This window comes from Rattus norvegicus, chromosome 6 (assembly GCF_036323735.1).
Source record: "Rattus norvegicus strain BN/NHsdMcwi chromosome 6, GRCr8, whole genome shotgun sequence".
NCBI lineage: Eukaryota > Metazoa > Chordata > Mammalia > Rodentia > Muridae > Rattus > Rattus norvegicus.
In genome coordinates this window covers 104465371-104482536 of record NC_086024.1, presented here as the reverse complement: position 1 = coordinate 104482536, position 17166 = coordinate 104465371, and the positions used below count along the sequence as shown (strand labels likewise).

General features: G+C 48.5%; 1 long non-coding RNA gene across 1 annotated transcript; it reads left to right on the top strand.

The window, feature by feature from the left end:
* Positions 1 to 7948: 7948 nt before the first annotated feature.
* Positions 7949 to 16942, top strand: LOC120103560 (uncharacterized). Its single transcript, XR_005506083.2, has 3 exons — positions 7949 to 8604; positions 11232 to 11392; positions 16098 to 16942. It is a non-coding gene; the product is annotated as an uncharacterized LOC120103560 (long non-coding RNA).
* The last annotated feature ends 224 nt before the right edge of the window (positions 16943 to 17166 follow it).

The following is a 17166-nucleotide window of genomic DNA, read 5'->3' as shown; positions in this document are numbered from 1 at the left end:
TCCCCTGAGAGCCCTTCTGCAACCCACTGGACACCTAGGTTCAATCCACCTGTGGACTCATACTTACATGAGCATCTGGAACTTATCCATACAATGACCAGGAAGGCTGTTCTTAGATGTGTTTGCCTTAGTAAGAAAATCAAATCAAAGTATATGTGGAGGGGAAAGGTGGCTGTATGGGTGGGTGGGGGTGTGTGAGTAAAGATTGGGCTGCACAGAAAGACACTGGAACCAGGATGTTGCTGTAGGGTCTTGTACCTACTCAAAGGCTCCTGACTCTACTTTTGAACAATGCTAGGCAAATTACCACCCTGGTAACGGGACCGTCACAGCTCTGCCTGTCCATTTTAGCCTCAGAAAGTCGCCATAGCGCTTTCCTGTCCCCGTTTAGTGATCCTCTCTTGCCCAGGCTCGGAGAGCATGACTAAAGGGCAGAGTCCTGGAGGGAGGTGGATTTGCCATGGAGATTCACTAGCAAAGCAGGAAGCAGAGCGTGCTGAGGGTGCTTTGCAGGCTGTGGTGAGCTCTGCAGCAGATGAGCCGTTGTCTTGGTAACACTAATGAAAAGCAGGCCTCCGAGAGGGCCAAGAACCCCCGGGGACTGAGTTATCTCCCCCTCCCTCAGCTCTTCTGCCTCCCCACCAACCTCAGATCAAACTCCCCGAATATTTATAAAATCTCTCCCAGAAACAGAGAAAGTCAGTGGCCTGGCCAGGCATCTGCCCACGTCTTCCTGGCTGCTCTGGTGACACTGTCCAACGTGGCTCATTATTCTGTTTTTCTTCCTTGCTTGAGCAGGACAATGAGGGAGGGAGGGGGGAAGGAATGTTTGCTCTGTGCTGTTAGACTGACATCGAGTCAGGGTGTTTACTTCAAGTTAGGGGGTCTCGCTGGCTGCTCTGGTCCTCCCTGCTCTTCAGTTCCCAGGTTGTCTTGTTTGGTCCCACGGATTTCTGAAGTGCCTTGGTTGCTGGCTTCCTCTGCCCCTACCAGCCTCTGCCTGGGGCTTTGCGGCAGCTTCTGAGGGAGAGCAGTGTCAGGAGGCTCTGAAATGGAAAGGGCTGCCTGCAAAAGGAGCCAGCCTCCCTGCCACGGGGAGCGGGCTTGGGGCTTGCTCACTTTGAAGAAAAGGGAGGGACTCACATGCAGCCAGCAGGGAGTTAAAGCTGGTCTGAGAAAATCCAAGTGACCCCCCTCTCCCCAGTTCCCGTTCATTACTTGTTTTGCCTGGTGGATCTTAAAATGCAAAGAAGTCGAGCAACGCACAGAGCCCAGAGGGGCAGAGGCGATGCAGCAGCCCGTCTCGTCCTGCTGGTAAAGGGAAAGGCACCATTTGCCCTGTTGATGAGAATGCCCTGTGGTTGCCCTTCCTGACAGCTGAGTGCCCCGGGGGTGGCATAGCTCCGTGGAGGGAGACAGCAGCAGGTTGTGGGCAGGTCCTGGATTGGGTGGAGGTGATTGGTTATGAGTGTCATACCCAACTCTGCCAAGCTCAGACTTCCAACTTGGGTAAGTTATGAGTCTCCCTTCTCCGTCATTGGAAAATGGATTAAGGTCTCTTCTGTAAGTTTTATTCAGGAAGGAGAGATTACAAATGCTTTACAAAAAGCACATACATGTCATCCCTGGGCCAAACGTAAGACACAAGACCTTAACCTCATGGGACATAAAGTGTGAGAAGGATTCATGGATGTGCTAGAAGGGACAGGGAGGTGTCTCGTGGAGGGAGGCTTCAAACACAACTCCAAGAATGAAAGGATTTGGACGGAAATAAGGACAGTTGACAGCGGACTAAGATCCAGATATTGGGGGGAGAGGAGGGACCTGTGGAGAAGGCCAGCTTAGGAGAAATGGGGAGGACGCTGGGAACTGTAGTGAAGGCTGTCTGACGCAGTGAGAAGCATCTGTATAGGAGAGGAAAGAGGCTTGTTCCCAGTAGCTTTTTAAATGAATGAACCTGCTTTGAGTGACATCCACTAACAGCCCAGCCAGAAGAGGTGAAAGGAAACCAGGTCAGTGATTGGAGAGAGCAGGACTATTGGCCTTTAGCTCGTGTGGCCTCAGGGAGACTTTGAGTTTCGGTGGCTGGGGGACATGAACCTCCAGAGACTTATCCTTTCCTTACCTCTCTGCCAAGGAGGTCAGCCAAGTGGCACAGGAGGGTGGAAATTAGAGTTAAGGAGTGAGTGAGAAAGAAGACAAGTTCCACTGTGTCGGGAGCCTGAGATGGGGACACTTTCAGGACACCTAAAGGACCTGTGTAGAGGCACGAGGTGGTGGGCCAACACCCATCTTGGCAGCAGGAGGCACAGGGCACCATGAAGTCCCTTCTAGGAAATTCTTGAGCTCCTCTTCTGAATTCCCACTGGCTGACCTCACACCTACCAGGCTTTGCCTTGGTCTGGTTATAAGATTGGCCCATGCTGTGGTTGGTATGTTCCAACCACAGTCAGCATATTCTTGGGATAAAGGAACAGATTCACCGAGAACACACTGTCAGTCCTTGCTTTCAGATTCTGAAATCCCCTGGCCAAGCATCTGAGCCTAAATCAGTGACTTTAAGGTCCTAATTAATTAAATCCTGGTCTGCTGAAGCAGGTGGGCTATGGCATTGGTGTGTACACCCTCGGGTTCTGGTGATGGGCGGTGCGGGAGGGCTAGAACTCAAAGTCTAAGTGTTTACGTGCTTGTGCTTAGGACCCTTTTTAGGACTGCTAAGATGGCCTCAGGTAAGGGAACCTGATGCCAAGACTAAAGACCTGAATTCTATGGCCAGGATCCATGTGATGGAAGGAAAGAACCGACTCCCTTAAGTTGTCTTCTGACCTCTAGATGTGTATTATGCTGTACACACACACACACACACACACACACACACACACACACACACACACACACACACACACAACGAATGCAAATACAATTTTAAAAATTTAAAGGCCTCTCTAGTACTAGGTAGGGTCAGGGGCTGAAACCAGTCTATGATTAGCTATCTCTAGGCTATCACATTCCAGCTGGACTTCTCGTGACTCCAAATCCTCAATTCAAACTTGGCCTTCAGGACATCATAAAGATGTCTGTCAAGGCAGGAGAAGAGATTAAAGACTTTACTAGCTTGATGAATAACTTTTACATATTTGGACATGTGGAATCTGGCCTCCATTGGACTCTGTGTTTCAAAATGTCGCAGGGTGGGTCTGTAGTTCTCAATGCTTTCATACCTGGCTTCCGGTTACAGCACTACTGAGCTGTGACTTGTCTCCAAAGAGTCTCACTCTCTCCTAGCAGGTCTACAAGTGTGATAGACAGATGGGCAGAAAATCAAATGGACTCAAGACCTTGGTGAGTCAAGATCTGCCTGTGCCTTGAACTCATCCCCTTAGCCCTAGCCAGACCCAATGGGTCACCTGAAAACCCCACATTCTCCCAATTATGTCCTTGGGGTTTGGGATCGTCTATGGCAGTGATTCTCAAACTTTCCTAATGCTGCCACCCTTTAATACAGTCCTTCATATTGTGGTGACCCCCAACCATAAATGTATTTTTGTTGCTACTTCATAACTGTGATTTTGCTGCTGTTCTGAACCTGTGCTTTCCAATGGTCTTAGGGCGTGAGAGGGTCATTAGATCCACAGGTTCAGAAGCGCTGCTGTTTGGGGGCACAGGTCGTGCCTTACAGAGAAGTGGGGTAAGCTTTATGAGTGATTGAAGGAAACTGGAAAAGCCTGAGGTCTGCCAAAATAACCAGTGTCCACCATGTCCTCTGTCTTCTGAGCTCAGACGGTAAACTTCCTTTCAGGCCCCAAAGCCTCTTGCTCTGTTGAGGTCTATTGTTCCTACTCTGTTGCTTCCATAATCAAGCCAAACTGCAGCTCGCTCTGGAGTATGAAAAGGTAAGGGATAGGCATTACAGAGGGGCTTCTCAGACTTCTACTTAAATGAAATAGTTTCTAGAATATCTAGGAGAAGAGGAGGAGGAAGAAGAGGAGGAGAAGGAGGAGGAGGAAGGAGAGGGAGAGGGAGACAGAGGGGGAAGGAATGGGAGAGGGAGAGGGAGACAGAGGGGGGAGGGAATGGGAGAGGGAGAGAAAGACGGGGACGGGGAGGAAAGAGAAGAAGATGAGAGAGAGAGAGAGAGAGAGAGAGAGAGAGAGAGACTGGGCCCTCACCAGAGGCATTGCTGGGTACATTTATTCCTTTCCATTTTCTTTCCCAGATGCTCTGACAGTGGGGTAGCTGCCTGCCATCTTAAGAAAGGGTAGGGAATGCAGATTGGGGTGACCTTCTCTGTGTAGGCTGACTTGCAAGTTCCTGGTATGTTTGGAAACCATACAAATGAATTTGTTGAATGAAAAAAACAGAATACCCAGTGGCATTTGTATTTCAGACAAGTTAGATACCATAGGACTCACACAACACACACCCACACCCACACACACACCCACACCCACACACACACACACACCACACACACACACACCACACACACACACTACACACACAGACACACACACACACACACACAGCGTAGAGTCTACTTATACTAAAACATACAATGGAAGATATGTATACTAGAAAACTACATTGTTATCTGAAATTGTTTTTTAATTTTTGTGACATCAAAAGGTCCTGCCCTCAAAGTTAAACACCTTGGGTTGGTGTCCCCAAGTATGGTCAAGGAGAAGCCAGGGCAGGAGGGACTCCTTTAATCCAGACCTACATTGAGTCCTAAGCAGCAGGAATAGAGGCCTCTCTGAACTGTCTTAGTTCACTGCCTGTGGAGTAAGGAAGTCCTTCCTTAGCCTGTGCTGACGGGGCCTCTTTCTTTGAGGTGACAGGGGCATAGGAGGGGTAGATTGGGTCTGGTTGTTTAGAATCGGCTGGACAGAAACTTGTGGGAGGCTCAGAAGTAACTTGTTTCAGACCCTTGGGTTTCCGAGGTGAGTAAAGCCATGTCACAGGATAATTGGTGGTAGCCTCACCAACACGGAGAGCTGACGTCAGGAGCCAGCCACCCTCAGACCTGCTTTGCCCTCTATATTTTACTTTTCCAGAACCATGGAAGGGCTACGGGGGAGGCTACTAGGTGTGCGAGGGCGAGGCCAAGTGAGTTATTCGATCTAGGGGAGCAGTCTGAGCCATGGGTTTAATTTGGGGGCAAGAAGGCAGGTGTCATATAAAGCTAATGGACGGCAAGGTTGAAGATAGAGAGGTAGTCAGAAGCTGGGGCCCTGTGCTCCCCTCCCACCACTGATGAGCAGCACTGGAGACCATGCTAAGGGGTCAGGGTGAGTTTGGTGGCCCTAGCACGGGCTTTCAGGGACAGACTTTCTAAACTAAGAACAGGCTCCATGGTACACTGACAACTGTTTTCTTCCCTGGGTGAGAGAATCAGAGAGATGGGCAGGCCATGGTGCTTTTTTATATCGAGAAATTTGTCTTCGAGTTTTGCCCAGGATAACTGGCACAGAGCTCCTTAAACCCGTGACAATGGACAGGCTGTGGGGTTGTAGGGAGCTTCATGATGGAGGCTGATAGCCAGAAAGGAGATGAACTGTGGTTTGAACTGTAATGCCCTCAACAGGCTCATGTTTTGAAAGCAAGGCGGCATTTTGAAAGCTGTGAGGCTACTGGGGGACAGGATCTGGCTGGCAAAAGTAGGTTACTAGGTCAGGTCTTTGAAGGTTAGTTTAGGCTTTTGGTACCATATGAAGAAGCTGCTGATACCTGCTCCTGCAATCCCCCTGACAGAGCTGCCATTTCTTCCTTGCTACAACTGACTGAAATCCCTCTGAAGCCAGGAGCGGAAATAAACCTTCCTTCCTTTGTCCTGGTGAGGCAGTTTGGCTACCACAAGAAGAAAATTAATGCTCAACCCCTCCCCTCCAGGGACAAGGGAAGGACTGAAAATTGAGCTAAGTCTGGTGGCAAGTGATTTAAACAGCTGTGCTTATTTCTATGACGTCTCCGTAAACCCCAGGTGCCAAAGGTTGGGAAGACCATAGGGTAACACAGTGAGCTTCGAGGAGGCTGCTGGCATCTTGAGATTCCCACCTGAACTAGGAGGAATTTGTGGTCTGGAGCCCTTAAACCTGTGGCATCTGTTGGGAATTCTGAGCAGTGAGGGTCAGGATTGACACTCCATTTCCAGGTAGAGCCAGGCTTTCAATCCCAGCATTTGGAAGAGAGAAGAAGGCAGGTCTCTGTGAGTTCTGGTCTACATAGCGAGATCCAGGACAGCCAAAGCTACGTAGTGAGACACTATTTTGAATGGATGGATGGATGGGTGGGTGGATGCATGCATGCATGCATGCATAGATAGATAGATAAATAAGTAATTTTTAAACAAAAAGAAGACTTCCAGTTGGTATGCAGAGAAAGTTGAAAGTTTGAAAGTTGGTTGAGGTAAGGGGAACAACTGCTTTTGGGATCAAGTGTTCTGAATAAAAACCTGCCTTAGGCATTTAAGGTCAATATAGGAGGCTATCTGATTGTTAAAAGCAAGGTTGAGGAAGGATATATGTGAAAGACATAAAAACAATGGAAAAGATCCTATGTCGGTGACCAGTTAGGACTCAGGGGTGAGGAGACCATCAAGCAATGTCTGGGAAAGTGGATCCTAAAACGTTGAACACGCTTGGGTGGGAGACCATTGTAGAGAAGGGCACAGGCAGATGCGATGTGAGAAGGCAGAAAGGATCCGTGCAATAGAGCACTAAGGAAGTTAATCAGAAAGACATGGCCTTAGCTCCCCAAGTCACCAATCACACAGTCAGCTCAATATCTTGGCACTGTGCCTGACTGAGAGTGTGGAGAAGTGCAAAAGGCAGATCCCACGGTTTGTGCCCGCGATCCAGGGTAGCATGGTAACGATTAGCCAGGATGTTACTTCCTTTTTAAAATTTAAAAGGTTTCACTTTTATTTTTTTTCTTTATGTGTGTCTGTCAGGGAGACACACATGCATGTAGGTGCCCGTGGAGACCAGAAGAGGGCACAGGACTCCCTTGAGCTGGAGTTAAAGGCAGTTGTGAGACAGTCTATATGGGTGCTGGGAACAGGAGTCAGGTACTTTGAGAGAAGCAGCAAGCACACAGGAATGCAATGCCCTCTCTTTAGACCCTCTTTTTTTTTTTTCTTTTAAGGTAAAAATCTGGAGAACAGGGAATGAAAATCATCCCCCTCGATTACTTCAGATTCCATCGCTAGGCTGCAGGTGAAGGAGAGGTTTGTTTTTGTTTACCACTTTTGTGTAGCTGGCCTTTGCCACATCCCTGCTCCTTTGTCCCACTCTTTATTACTCTGGTTTTACCCCCATCCCTATTTAGGAGAGAAAGAAGGCTGGAGGGGAGAGAGGAGTTAGGAAAGTCCCTGAATCTAATTAACTTTCCTTTTGTTTCTTCTTTGACCACGGCTACTAATAAGCCACAACCGACCTCCCTAAATGACCACCAACACCCTCCCCATGCCTCAAGGGGGTCCTAGCATTTAAAAACCCTCTGAGAAGTTCCCAGAATTCCAAATGTCACACAATCAAAGAAATTATCTGCAGCTGGCAAAACCATGCCTCTGCGTGAGCAGAGGCAAATCTCAGTGAGTTGCTTGGAAGCAGCCTCACATCCCTACACCTGGGATTAAAAAACAAAAGCACATTGCAATAATAGTTCTGTGTTGTTGTTGTTGTTTAAGAAACCCGAATTGTCAAAATTGTCACTGCACCTTTTCAAGGCTGGGCCTTCATCTTCAGAATGGTGGGTATCAAAGAGAAAAATCACAGGACAAGGAGGGCCCAGGCGCTTTGCTGCTGTTCCCCGAAGAGGAGGCCACAGGTACATGGTCTGTATCCATCATCTCTCCTCGCCCACTGTGTCTCCTTGTGGGTTACAGTAAATGCAGAGATCAGCTCGGCTCTGCTTCTAAGCCAAAGGTCAAGGCTAGAAAAGACTTGGAACCAAACTGAAAATCCTGCTTCCCTCCCATAACTCCTGTCAGCTTGTTAAGTGTTTCTGTTTATACAAGCTCCAGAATGAGCATTGGTCTCTCAGGTTCTGACAAGACCCTGGCCTCCTAAGCTTGCTTTCCAGGGAATCTCAGCAAACCACAAGAAGAATCACTCTTCTTCCTTCTTTACCCAGTATTTTGTTTTTAAATACAAGACAATTAACTGTTTCTCTTGATGTTGAAATGTTTTCTCTTGCAGATCCCCCAGCGGCAGAGAGTTTAGCTGGGAATACAGCTCTGGGACAAGGGGAGGCACACCCAGCCCGGCTCACTTCTGACCCTTTGCTGAACTCAGTCTTGCCCTTGCCCAAATCAAGGGCTAAGCCAGAACTCATTGTCAGCACAACCGTGTAGAGAGGAAGACTGCAGCTGGTCTAACTGCTAAGAAGTCTCTTGCCCTCAAAGCTCTGAAGCACCAACGCCTGAATCCTTCCCTAGAAACATGGACCCTCCTCTCAGGCCCAGTCATGCCCACTGCCCAAGTCCAGCAACGAAGAGAAAGAGCTTGTTGTTCATCGCCAAGTACCACTGAGAAGAGGATGCTAGGAGACTTGCCTATTGAGTGAGGGCTTCTCTCTCACATGTCCTCAGCCTTCCTGTGTTGGGTATGACTTTCCGTCTTCAGAGTCTTGTGGTTTACTGAAATATGGGCATGTGGGTGGTGGGCAGGGACAGATGCCTCTCTCTCTCTCTCTCTCTCTCTCTCTCTCTCTCTCTCTCTCACTGACCGTTCTTCCATCTTGGCTGGGCTGCTTCTGTGTTCCCTGGGGATGTCAGCTAGGAACCTAGCCACCAGCATCCATGGTTCCCTGGGTTCTGTTTGGGCTTGGCCAGTGTGAGGCAGGGGGAGGAAGTCAGAGGTTAGGAGAACATCTCTTCCCCATTGCTGCCTTTGCAACCACGCTTTGTCCCTGATAGAGGCCATGTCCCTCCATTCTGTAGCTCTCCCAGGTGACATCTTCTAGGGTCCCAGCTCTCACCAGGACAGCCACATCATTTTTTCCCTTGGCTCCTCTGGGCTCCAGGATGACAGTAGCTTCCCACTGTTACCAGTGGGGGAAGGGGCTCAGCATTCCTGGCATCTCCCAACCATCTGTAAACTGTCCCTTTACCATCTCCTGCCACCTAGGGTTAAACCACTTGGAAAAAAAATTCTGTTTCTTGCAGAGACCTCACTTGTTTTTTTTTCTTCCTATTAAATTGGGAATTAAAAAAAAAAAAAAAAAGGGTCCCTCTGGGATTGCTGACTCAGCACTTTGATAGATTCTGAGGCTGGGCAGCTCCCAATAGAGAGAGGCCTCTAAAGAGCTTGGCACATTATAGATTAAGGTACAGTGCATCAGTTAACCCACTGCTAACCTTGGCCCCCTTTTAGAGAAATAGCCATTCTTAAGAATCTTCTTGGAAGCTGAGGGTGTCAGTGAACTTATTAAAGCATCCAGAAGACCAAAGACATTGCACCCCCTCCTTTGTTTGTTTGTTTTGAATGTCAGAGTAGATTTGGTTAAGCAATCTTCACTTTCTCCCTGTATCTCTTCCCCTTTGGCCCATTTTCCCAGCAGCCTCCACTCCACCCACATACACCTGAGACAAACCCTGGCTTCCTTGGCCCACGAGCTCTTGGTCCACTATGATTTTTAATCTGTGGGTCACGAGCCTCTTGGGGAGTTGTGTATCAGATATTTACATTAAGATTCATAACAGTAGCAAAGTTACAGTTATAAAGTAGAAAGAAAAAATAATTGGATGGTTGGGGTCACCACAACATAAGGAACTGCACTAAAGGGTCATAGGGAGGTTGAGAACCACTGCTCTTGGACCTGTAGCAGGTGCTGCTATGCTGCCACCACAAGCACAGAAACAATCCACCCTTTGAGTAGTGGTGACCGAGGGACTCGAGCCCAGGACTGCTACTGGTTCCATTAGTTTTGTCCACTGGCTCTTGAGTAGGACCAGTAGGAGATCTGAGTGTTGTTTCAGGGGCTAGAGTGAAGCCCTGTGTGATCAGAAAGCAGGAACAGTGACATGTAGAAGACAGTCTGGAGAAGGTTTGAGGACTGAGAGGGCTGTGTAAGCCAGCAGCTTTGTTACCAACTTACAGTTTCAGAGCTTCAGTCCATTAACATCGTGATAGGGAGCACGGCAGGGAGTATGCCAGCATGCAGGCACACAGGGCTGGAGAAGGAACTGAGAGTTCTACATCTAGATCCACAGGCTGCAGGAAGAGAAAGCACTGGACCTGGCTTGGACTTTTGAAACCTCAAAGCCCACCCCTAATCACACACTTCCTCCAACTAGGCCACACCCACTCCAATATGGCCCCACCTCCTAATCCTTCCCAAGTAGTGTCACTCTCTGATGACTAAGCATTCAAATATATGAACTTGTGAGGGTAGAGGGGTGGGAAGCACTCTTATTCAAGCCATCATATCAGGGAAGGCACACTGGCCAGAGCATGAGACAGCTGGCTACATTGGGTCCAGGTGGAAAAACAGAGAGATGAATGCTGGTCCTCCATAACTTCCTCCTTCCTATGCAATGGAACACCCCAACCCTTGGGAGGGTTATGGCTACACTGGCCGTGGTCTTTCCCACCTCAGTTATATCTCTATGGAAATGCTTTCACAGACATGCTCAGGGTGTTTGCTTTATAGGTGATTCTGAATCCCGGTAAGATGGCATTCATGATTAATCATAACAGTAGTGTAGAGAGTATTTAAGTACGGATATTATCAAAGGCAGGTGTTTTGAGTGATGGCAAACATGTGCCCATGGATCTGGTGAGTGAGGAGCATAGAGCAATCCAGGCAGATGAAAAATGGTGAACAAGGACACCAACTTGGGATCGCTGCTTTACAACATGTGCCTGAGTACACAGAGAGGGGGGAGGTGAGGGGGAAGGTAAGGGGGGAGGGGAGAGGGAGGGGGAGAGGGAGGTGAAGGCAGAGAAGAAGCAGGCCTAGCTCACAGGCTTAGGATCACTGTAACCTCAGGCCTCCCATGCATAAGATGACTTGTGTGGGGCAGGAGACAGATTTGGAACAAGGAGAGGTGTACTGGGGTATGCCCCCAGTCACCCTGGATGGTAAGAACTGACTGTGAATAGTACAGAACCAAAGGACAAGCATGGAGAGGATCCAGATTGTCACAGTGGCGCAGACTGGGCTTGAGTCCATGTATGACCCAAATTGGACTAAGTGAATCTCTTTGCTTCTGTGTCCTTACCTTTAAGATGAGTCCATGGAGTTCTGCATAGGCTGAGTGATTGTGTGCACAGGGCCTGACCCATCAAAGAGCTATGTTGTTCCTGCTGTTGTTGCTACGTCAGAGGCGATGGAAGCTGAGTAGTCAAGGCCATAGGGGGGAAATGTCATCAAGATAGAAGTCATCATGGTAAGAATGGTGGCACGGGCCTGTAATCCAATGCTTGGGGGTGGGGGGTGGGGCAGAGTCAGAAAGATCAGGATTGCAAGGTTAACTTCAACTATATATCAATTCAAGGCCAGCCTGGACTAGGTAAGACCCTGTTTTGAAACAAAAGCAAAAAATAAAAAGCACTGAAGCCTCAAACTGTAAATTCATTCACGGAAGCCAGGAGGTACAATGCAAGCATAGAGGGTGGGCCTGTCAGGAAAGGCTGAAGGTCCTGGAGGAGTGGGTGGTGCAGAGTGAGGTGAGAGGGACTGTGGAAGCTCACTTGGAGGCCGTCTGTGGGAGAACAGTGATGGGTAGGTTCTGAATGGAGTGAAGTACTCCAGGCAAAGACGCTAGGAAATAAGGAGTTGGGACCCAGAAGGGCCAAAGATCAAGAGATCAAACTCAGGAGGCAGGAAACAAGGACAACTTGGGGCAAGTACCCAATGCCAACATCTTACTTCAGGTATGCGATGTGGTTGGCTTCCTAATGAGCAGCTTACGGCTTCCGACAATGCCGAAAACAGGACAGCTGCTGGCATCTTCCAGCTTTGAGATTTGAGGTCTGGGACTCACTGGGCAGGGCTCATGACACAGGGATGGACTACTGCAGAGATGAGAAACTTAAAACCCACTGTAGGCTGCGGAAGCTCCAGGGACCGAGTGATACTTAGCAACACCCACTGGTGTATTTGGATTAGAGATAGCATCTCCAAGAGTTGGCCAGACATCCCTGCTCCTAAGCCAGAGACACTGAGGACTTGAGGAGAAATTCTTGAATGGAATATGAAATGGCAGAGCCCTGGGAGCCCATGAAACATGTGGGCCAACAATCTTCCCAGAAGGACATATTTGTCAATCACCAGGATTGTGCTCTTATGCTAATTCCGATAGACAATGAAACCAGATCCACGTTTACTTCCCGTGTCTGTTTCAGAGGCCCATTCTTCATGTCAGGGGGATGTGCACTCTTATTTGGCTGCTTTCAATATGCCTGATTAGCCTGATTAGGTGAGAAGCTGGGAAGTGGAGTCTCAAAACGCAACCAGTCAATGCTAACCAGAGAACCAGGAGTTGACCAGTCTTCTAGCCAAACATACGGAGTAATAATCCTGTGGAGATAGCAATGCTAGTGCACGGAACCTGTGTGTATGTCCCCTTACAGGTAGATTTAAAGTTTCTGACTGATTGATCCTGAAGTAGGCACAGTACCCCATATTGGTCCCAATATAATCAAAAGGGTTTTTTAAATGGAAAAGGGAGGGAGAAGAGAAATTGCAGCCAGAAGGAGATGTGCTTGAAGAACAAATGATCAGAGAGCTACAATGCTGGTGACTCTGAAGACAGAGGAAGGGGGCTCTGAGTCAAAAGAATGTGGGAAGCCCCAAGAAGCTGGAAAAGGCAAGAAACCAATCTCCTTTGGAATTGCCAAAAGGAAGTAAGACCCTGGCATCCCTGATTTTTTAGCTCAGTGAGATCCAATTTGGACTCCTGACCTCCAAATTGTAAGAGAATTTAATTGGCACCATCAAAACCCACTAAGTTTGTGGTAGTTTGGTACACAAGTGACAGAGAAATGAATACCCAAGCTAGATCTGTGTTCTGTGAGGAGGGCCCAGTGCCACAGTATGCACTGTTCTTATCCCAGTGGTCCAACTTTAGCTCTCACGGTCACCTCCTGTGTTCCTGCCAACCAGAAGATTCATCGTTCCTTGACAGTCCCTGTCCCTGACCTTTGACAATTTTCCAGATGCTTCTTGGAAAGGTCATTGGATTCTATCTCTGTGGAGAAACTCAGGCTTTCCAAAGCCTGCTCATGGGTTGACGGGCTGACTGTTCAAAGGCAATACCAAGGACGTCGGTGATGGGGAAGCGAGTGCAAGCATGAACTAGTGTGATTGCATGTTCATATGTGGCTCTCTAGACTTTGAGCCAAGGATTCTGCACGCCTGCGGGGACCCCACTTTTTAGGGTATCGACCACAGTCTTCAATTATGCAAATGCCATTCTCCGACTAGACTTGAAGCTTCCTTGAGGCAAAGATTGTGGACTTAAGTATTTATCTGACTAACCTCCAGTGAAGGAGGACGTAAAATCAGGGACGAGTTCTGATGAGGGTATGGGGTGACCACAGGCTGCTGAGAGCTCTGACTCCACATCCTGGCTCACCCACAGCCTCTAGACTTAGACTCTCCGACGACAGCCTGACCATACTGTGTTCCGTTAAATGCAGTATGCAGTGAGCACTTATTGGCGACATATTTTCCATGGCCCCCCACCTTGTTGCTTTTTAGGTCACTCGTGACTTCTAGGTCCTTCCAGTCCTTGGTGCCACTGACCTTCCTTATACAAGGTGACAAGAGTACTGTCCCTCAACCATATTGAGACCCACCTGCCATATGTCAAAAGATCCTTCGGAGTCTTCATTCTGGGCCCTCTGCTCACCCAAGCTCCCCCCTGCATACCCGGTGTCCGTGCTCTGCTCCAAGCAGGACATTCTGGAAACCTGATGTTCCCACCTATGGAAAACATCAGGACAAGGAACTATAGGGCAGAGAGGGACCTGGGTGTGATGACCTAACAGCCACTAGGGCAGGCTCTCCTCTCTCATTGCCACAGCCGGTCCCATTGCTCTGGGCCACTTTAGGTAAACAAGGATAAGAAAACAATGCCTGTGGGCTACAAAACGAACCTGTCAGGAAAGGAATGTTATTGCCAAGTGTTCTCAGAGGGCAGGACAAACAAAGCCTTGACTGTAACACCAGGACCCTGGTTCCTAGCCACCGTCCCCAGCAGACCTGTGAGCACAGGCCCTTTCTACCTGCCCCTCCCTATTCCAGGGCAAGCTTGGCCCATTTCCTCTGCCTGGGTGAGGGGCTTCCTAGGAAACAGCCAGTGGGAGGCAGAGGCTGCTAGGATTCAGGATGCCGGCAGGCCAGGCTCCACGGAGGCTGTGGCAAGCCCTTTCAGTGGTGGCAGCCCCATCTCCAAGGAGGCAATCACGTCAATAAGGGACGTTCGGCATCTTGCCCTCTCGGCTGGCAGAGGTGTCCCATGGTAACTAGAGCTGTGATCTGCATATGACAGCACGTCGCTGCTATTCAGGACTTTTCTTCCCCCGCTTTTCTCTGAAACAAGCTTGCCCTATATCCAAGTTCCCTGTGAGCCCCACACAATGGAAACAGCAGTTGACAGGTTCCCTGTAACTTGTGAAATCTGAGTGCATCCGAGGGGAGAAAGAGTGCTCATTACCGAAACACAAAACGAGCCCCTTTCACGGCACAGCTAGCTGGCCCTTCAGTTTGCTGCCGCTGACCCCGCTGCCCTTCGGAGCACAATGAGCAGAGAGGAGAAGGGAGAGAGGGGCCTTTACTCCTCAGGTTGCCAATTGATCACCCTCCTAACTCCTATGGGGGCTTCGTGGCCCAAACAATTCGGGTGACAGAGGTCAGGGCTCCGGCCCCTTCCTCTGTGGGACCTTAGCTCTCGCTGCAGGGACTTTCCCAGGTGAACAAAGGCGAGCTCCCGAAGTCTCAAACACTCTCCAGCTGATGACGCAAAGGGGAAACAGAGACGGGAAATGAAAGGTGCCCAGAACCACAACACTGGTCCTCCACCCTCTTATCCAATCAGACACAAACACTGTTTGTACACTCTGGGATGAGGCCGTATGTTGCAGAGACGCAGCAGCAGCGTCCTAGCTCCAACATGGCAACCAACACCCAGCCTCTGGGTTACAGAAAGGAAGCCATATTGGAGGATGAAATATATTGGTCACACTACCCCCATCCAACACACACACACACACACACACACACACACACACACACACACACACACACACTCACTTCTAATATCCAGAGTATCAGAAGAAGATGAAAAAGAAGAGGAAAGGGAGACAGAGAAAGAAGATATTAGGAAGACTAGGAATGTGAATTATTACTTTCATGCGGTAAACTCCCAAAAGATGAAGCTTCAAAGAAAGCCTGTGCCAGTTCCAAAGAGGACTCTAGAGAGACCCAGCTCGACTCCTGGAGTGGCCACTCTGCTGTGCACACAGCAGCACAGAGAAGTTCCATATGACAATTATCCTCGGTCTAGCTCTCTCAAGAGGAAGACCCTGTTAAGAAGATTGTATTTTTTTCTTTTCTTTTTTCTTCTAGAAACAGGCAAGTTTTGATGCTGGGCCTCTTATTTTATCATCAGAAAATGAACGGTGGCACTCAGAACTCTCTAGATCTGCTTCATACTTTCATTTTGCCAACACCACACTTTCTTGCTCGAATACTCCCCACCCACTCACCCATCTCTACCGACCTCAGGTGCGGCATCTGTCACACATACCCAATCTCAGTACTTTTCACTGTGTTATGGTGATCTGTTCACTTAAAGAATTTTAAATTTTTATTCTTTTGTGTATATGTCGTGTGTAATATGTATGTGATGGGGAAAGCAAACCTCATCAAATCTTCTCTACCATTATCTGTTTTGTGTGTGTGTGTGTGTGTGTGTGTGTGTGTGTGTGTGTGTGTATGTGTGTGTCCCAAGAGAGTACAGGGTCAACCATTTTTTTCATCGTGATGTCATTGATGGTCAGCTGTTGAACGATTGCCTGGAGAACCGTACTGATCGCCGTCAACGGGGTTGTTTTTGTTTGTTTGTTTGTTTGTTTGTTGTTTTCCAGTTTTATGAACCAAAGACCCATCATGTGCACCCGGCCTATCATATTGCATAATCCTGCTCACATCACGGGAATGGGACTTGTGGAGGGAAGCACACAACAGCCTTGCTTATGGAATGCCTACCCCTGGCCAAGCACAAGGGTGGAATCTAAGGATCAAAGCCAACACAGAAGAAACAACAGTGACACATCTCAAAGACGTCCTGCTTGCTGATGTGGCTGGAATCACAGACGGAGAGAGATGTGTGGACTACAGCCATGAGGAGAGGCATGCCAAGGAAGGTTGAGCTTATACTATCCACAATGGCTACGTTCCGCAATGCAAACGCTAATAAAAAAAATATTCTGAGCACAGAGACATGCTCAGAGGGCAGTGAAGCTCCTCTGTATGATACCATAAAGGTGACTTTAGATCCTTATGCCCCATCCAAAACCACAGAATGCACAGCTTCAAGTCCATGTAAACTGTGGGTGTCAAGCAACGAGGCTGGGCCAATGTGGGCTCAGGGATTGAAAAAGAAATGTATCACATTGGTGGGTGAGGTTGATACGGTGCACTGGAGCATGGAACATGGTAACATTTGCTGCCCAACTTTACCGTGAGTCTAGAAAGTCTCTAAAAGTAGTCTATTCAAATACGGAGAAAGGATGAGCTGATTGGGGGTGTTAATTAGAAATGTATGTTGAGAAAGAAACTAGAACGTCTGTCTATCAGTAACAGTGGCTTGTGCCCAAGGTGGAATAGAGGTGGAGGTGAAGAAGATCCACATCCCCAGGGCAAAGAGACCTGGGTCCATTCCCCACTGCACTGAGGGCACAGTGCAATAAACATCATTATTGCTGTTCAACTGGCCATTTCCTTATTCTTACTTTTTTGGTGTGTGTTTATATGTATTGGTATGTTAGTGGTGTATGTACATGTGTGTGTGTGTGTGTGTGAGAGAGAGAGAGAGAGTGCATGTGTGTCTCTCTGTCTCTGTGTGAGTGTGTGAGTGTGTATGTATGTGTGTGTGAGTGTGTGAGTGTATGTGTGTGTGTGTGTGTGTGTGTGTGTGTGTGTTCACATGCCTGT